The sequence below is a fragment of the Equus asinus genome, chromosome X (assembly GCF_041296235.1).
Source record: "Equus asinus isolate D_3611 breed Donkey chromosome X, EquAss-T2T_v2, whole genome shotgun sequence".
Classification (NCBI taxonomy): Eukaryota; Metazoa; Chordata; class Mammalia; order Perissodactyla; family Equidae; genus Equus; species Equus asinus.
The window spans coordinates 41,382,640-41,388,658 of record NC_091820.1 but is presented as its reverse complement, the minus strand read 5'-3'; positions in this window follow the sequence as shown (position 1 = coordinate 41,388,658).

Below are 6,019 nucleotides of genomic sequence, written 5' to 3'. Positions count from 1 at the left end.
TATGGGCTCAGCTTCATCCTTCAAACCTAAAGGCCCTATTTTGCTCGTGTAAGGCTGCAACAGCTCCTTCTCTGAGGCAAGCCCGGAACACTGTGCTGCTTGCCATTCCCAATTTATGGAAGGAAGCGTATGTCAAACAAACCAGGTGATGACTCAGACTGCCTCCCCCAAGCCACGTTTTCCCTAGAATGGGAGGGTAGCGTAAGTGCAGCCCATTTGGATGTGACTCAGTTTTATTAGACTGGTGATTGTAGTTAATCTGACAAGCTCACATTTTACTTCCATAACTTGTACATTTCAGGATCAGAATGCACGTTCTAAGTGGTTTCAAAGAATTGGATCATGTAAATGAAAAAGTTGCAAGATTATTTTTAAGGTATGGCAAGGTTCCGGTTCTATTCCCAAATATTGAAAACTTCATGATTATCGATTGAAAATTTTACAACCGAGGCAACCAAACGTTTGAGCTCACATGACAGCAGTAAACAGGTTTTATAAGTTTAGGTTTACTGGAGGGTTTTACCAGGGAAGACTCAGATTTTTTCTGCCCTGAGGACCCATGTTTAAGTCTCTAAGTCTGGGGCCCACGTGGCAGGTTCTTCAGGAAGTGGTCGGGAGCCTGAGAGCCATGTTGAAGCTTTCACTTTTGCATTTACTGCAACTCACATTCTAACCTGAGCTATTCACACACAAGCACACGTGTAATACAATCACATCACACACACACAAAATCTGTACAGTCCTTTAATCTCAACCTGACTAAAAGCTGCAAAATGGAAACTTACAAATCATCAAATGTCAACTGTGAAAATTCCTATTAAATAAATTGCCACGCCTAAAAGTCTTCCTCTTTAGCAAAAAGTTCACTACCAAGATGGAGGTGGCATTACATGGAGTAAATTTTTCCCAGGTATTATGCAGACAGGAAGAATGCAGTAATAAGAGGTGCAAATCCCCCACACAAAAAAATCTGGAAGGCTCGGTCTGAGCAGTTCAACTATAGTTACGTCTTCCCACCCTACTTCCTTTAACCTTGAGCAAAGTCAGGAACTGCTCGGACTGAGGCTTGACATTTATTGTTGATTATGCCTTGATGGATAACTAATTTTGTTATAATATAGAAAATACATTCTATTTCTATGATATATAAAAGTGTTGAAATGTCTAATTTTCAAATTGGTGGATGAGGGCAGAGAAAAAGTATATACACTGAAACAGTGAAAAACAGTGAATTCAGGAGTCGACTATTCACTTTACGAAAGGACTGCCTTTAGGGCTTTACTGGATAAACCTCACGCTACATTTACAGATAGAATTGACTTGCAGAAATTAAATTCACACAGAACAATTTAGAAGTGCATTTCCAAATTACACTTTTGAAGTCTTTCTATTTTAACTACGTGTACATATTTTTCATTCAGTTATTAAAACATTCATACTTCAACAAGGATGTATTAATCTAGCCACTGACTTACTTGAGTAAAATTTCATTGGCTCAAAGAAAGTTACCTTCCTATGATACCTAGAGAACACAAAATGTATAATTTCATAGCTTTCAATGGAAATAAACAGAGACTATGAAAACAATGTTAATAAAATAAAAAACCTAAAACTTTGGCATCTAAAAGAATCTCTAACATATTTTAAAACTCTGGAGCCAGATTTGCTAGGGTATGAATCCTGGTTCTGCCATTCTGAGCTGTGGCACCTGGTTTAAAAACATAATTTATGTATGTGCTGAGGACAGTGTCTGCCTGACAGATAGTAAGCACTACGTAAGGGCTGGCTGTTCTATTATCATCATCCAACCTCTACTCTTTAGCTGCTCTTTGCACCATCGTTTTGGAGTAACACATACCTTAGTCATTCCCTAAATAACATTTCTGAGTGAGAAAAAGACAATTCTGTGACTTTTTAAAAAGAATCACTTGTAACTATTTCACTAATGATGACAAACACTTAGCCAATCCACATTTTCCTCCCAAGGTCTCAGTGGTTTAAATACTCGTCTGGTTTTACATTTGACTTCTGTTTGGACCTTTCTGTCCAAACTTCTCAGAGTTTCCAAAAACCAGTGCAGAATTGGGCCAGGCCAGTCAGGGAGGACACTCAAGAACTTCCATTCCAGTCAGCTCAGATGCGTAAAGACATGGAAACTCATCAGCCAGGAAGGAAGGTGAATGGGTCAAAGACTGGGGGAAACACTACAGCCCTGTCTGTGGCACAGCACTGCCCTTGACATCCATAAGGGACCCCCAAACAGAGCTGTAAGGAGATGGTTTCAGACTCAGAAAAAAGTACCTGAGATTCACTGTTTATTGTCTCTACAGGGTCATGACACAAAACCCTCCCACAGTTACCCTAAGGAAAAACCAGGGAGGGGAGGGTGTTGGGGGGGACACAAGAGGAAACCTCAGCATGCATTCTCTTCTATGCTGTCTTTCATTAAGAAATTTCATTTCTTAAAGGAGAAAACTATATGGATTTCCATCTGAAAACTACATGAAGAAATTCAAGCATCCCACAAACCCTTTTGTAACAAAAGCTAATCGTTTCCAGCCAGCACATAACATATTTGAAGAATGATAAAAAGGACAGCAACCAGACATCTCTGAGGCGCAGGCAAGCTTTATAAATATGGAACTCCTCAAATATGGTGCTCGGCACTGCTCTGGGGGATAAGAGAAGTAATTCTATGTTTTGTTTGAGGGCGAGCAACTGCTCCAACTTGTCTTTATCCAGGCAATGTTTCTGAGACAGATGGCAACATAATGGGGGGAAAGCCAGCAAAACGGAGAGAAGGTGGTTAGGATTACAAATGAGCATTTGGGGGAAGGCTTGATTCCGCTCCCCTCCATGTGGGAGCTCGGTTCGAAGACGCATAGAGACCTGGTTCAACAGTTCAGTTCAAGTCAGGTTTAGAGAACCAGCATAGAGTTTCCTCTCGGCTACCACTGCTGTCCCCAGGCAATCTCTAAAATACCAAATGATCCAACTGTGTCAGGTTCCCACAAACCAGAACTACAGGTCAGGATGCAGACAGGCAGCCTGGGTGCCAATAATAGCTCTGGAACTACTACCTGTGGAGACTTGGGAAAGTCACTTCATTCCACCAAGTCTTTTGTTTCATCTGGAGAATGAGAATAAATAAGAAAATACAAAGAAGGAACAGAAATTGCTGCTTCAACGTTTGCTACCACCATCAGCTCACTAAGGGTGAGTTCTCACTCCCGGTATCAATCTTCCAACTCCTCAGGGAGCAGGGGGCGGACAACCTTAGGCTTCCAAGTCACATTGGTCATTTGAAGGCTGACAAAGTGACTTTATCGCTTGTGTTTTACAATAATCAAAAATCTCTGGATAGCTGCTAAATTCACTTTTTGATTATAGGAAAGTATCCCACTTTGAGATCAGATTAGCTTTGCATACAGTACATGTAAGATTCCCAACATTAGAAAATTTTCATAGAAACCTGCCTACGTAGCTATGTGTATGCCTCTACAGACATGCACACAAACTATGTCTAGACTTATGTAAGGAAATCTGAATTTCTTTACGGGAGCTTGCCTCTGTGCCATGCTTTTCACATTATATAAGCAGCCACTTTGCCTGTCTTCCTGCCATGATTTCAGATCTAAGCAGTATACCTCACACAGAAAAGTTTTTATTAGTTGTCTTCTTTCTCCACCCATTTTAAAGAACGAACTGACTCAGTTTTTGATGGCAACGCACTGGGTGGGAGTGAGTATGGGAGTGGGCAGGGTGGGAGAAAGGGAGGATGAGGAGGACGAGGAGGTGGTGGGAGCCAAAAGCTGAATCACAGCCATGTGAGTAATCTTAGGCTTTTTTTTTTCTTCCTAAGGGTATGAATCAAATTAAGCTTGTTTTGCTGTGGGTGAAGGAAGAAGAATATAATAGCGTGAATCACAGTAATTATCAAATATGTGGCACTCACTAAAAATTAATTATAATCACTGCCTTCTCTCACATGCCTGCCAGAAGATGCCGGAGAGCTTTTGTTAATCAATATAATCCTTTACAAAAATTCTTAAGAGTTTGAACTTGATTCTCACCCTCTTCCCTTTAAAAATTTCCTTTTACACATGAATTTCAGAAACAGGAATTATTTCAGAGCTTCTGTGAGATAATCTTTGGCCCTTGGAGATAAGTGTGAAAACAACGTGGCTAATACGGAATAGAGACCAGGTTACACACTATCTAGCCATGAGTGCTAGAAACAAAATACTGAGTTTATGAAAACAATTGCTCAGAAACGAGTTTAACCTCTCAAGAGCATTCCAACAGGAAAACTGCATGCAACCAGAAACCCTCGGGAAGAAGTGGGCATTCCTTTCATAATAGTTTTTGATGGGAATAAAGTTGTCATACAAAAGTCTTGAACTGCTTTACGCTGAAATAAGTGGATCCTCATCAATTTAAGAACTTACTAGGAGTAATATGGAGAAAAAGATGGACCAAAACATACAAAATCAGGGCCAGACTGGTGGCATAGTAAAGTTTGTGCTCCACTTTGGTGGCCCAGGGTTCACAGGTTTGGATCTTGGGCAAAGACCTAGACACTGCTCATCAAGCCACGCTGTGGTGGCATCCCACATACAAAATAGAGGAAGACTGGCACAGATGTTAGCTCAGCGACAATCTTCCTCAAGCAAAAAGAGGAAGATTGGCAGCATATGTTAGCTCAGGGCCAATCTTCCTCACCCTAAAAAAAAAAAAGACCATATAAAATCAGTTTTTTTGTAACTTACATAGAGAATAAGAACATAGCTCAGTTATTTGTAGTCAGGGTGCATAATTAACCAGTCTTATAGAAAAGCACTTCCTTTTCTGCCATATTTTTTAAGCCAACCAATTTAGTAATTTGTGGAATATAAATATTACCATGAGAAAAACACTGGCTATCTAAAGAGAAAGGCTCAAAAGACCAATTATTTTCTTCTCCCCCAAGTTTATGCATTAGGGAGTTGAGAGGGCATATTCTGAACTATATTGATACATTTGCATTTTTTATTACACCAATGAGGCAAAATGCATTGTCCCTTTGGTTATCTACCCAAGGTGTTTTTTCCTTTTAAACATGGGTATGGATATTCTGTAGATAGGCAAATGCTCCCTATGCATTTAGGATCCTTACAGAATATTCCACACATAGGAGCTCAAGGAGAATAGTGTCTTTATTACATCATGAGGTTTTTCAAAGTTCATTTTAATTTATGGGATAGTGTTTTTTGCCTAGCACAACCTTTATTGGGGTCTCCAAATAAACTATTTCAAGACCACTCTGAATAAATGAAAGCTTTTAACTTTTTCATGTCTATATTTTCCTCAACTTGAAAATTTTAATCTATACTGATGTGCTCTTTAGAGATGACAATTCATATGCCCAGGTTTATATATCTCCAAATCTGCCTTTATAACATTAAAATTTCGGAGATTTTAGTCAAGATATATTTACACAATCTACAAAGATATATCAACATTGGGTTCATATGTATAAAGTGAGCCACATCTGTTTTCAGACAAGGTGACTTGGATATCTTTACCTCCAGTCCTCAGGTTCCCGGCCACCCAACCACAGCCAAGTTAATGATATTGTAGTATTTGACCTTCTACCTTTCAAGTCTGTACTCTCCCTACTTAGCATCTCTAGTTTCTTTTGTAGTAGAAATAATATTCCAATAATAGATAGTAATAATAATAGACCCAATTTTGTCACATCCTGACCTGCACCTATTGCAAGGGACTAGGAAAAGTGTCCAGAAATTTTCAATTCATATTTTAGTTCTTTCTCTCTTTTTAAATGTTCTAAATAGTAATTGCAGGGGAAGACACTGGAAAATAGGTCTTATCAATTCTCAGAGTTCAAGTTCTCTGAAAAGAAGAGTCCTTGGGGTACTCTGCAGGGGTTTTTTCCTGCTCTCCAATATACCAACTGTTTTGTGCTGGGAGTTGGGAGTAGGGTGGTTACCATCCCAGTGTTTTACATGAGGAGAATGAG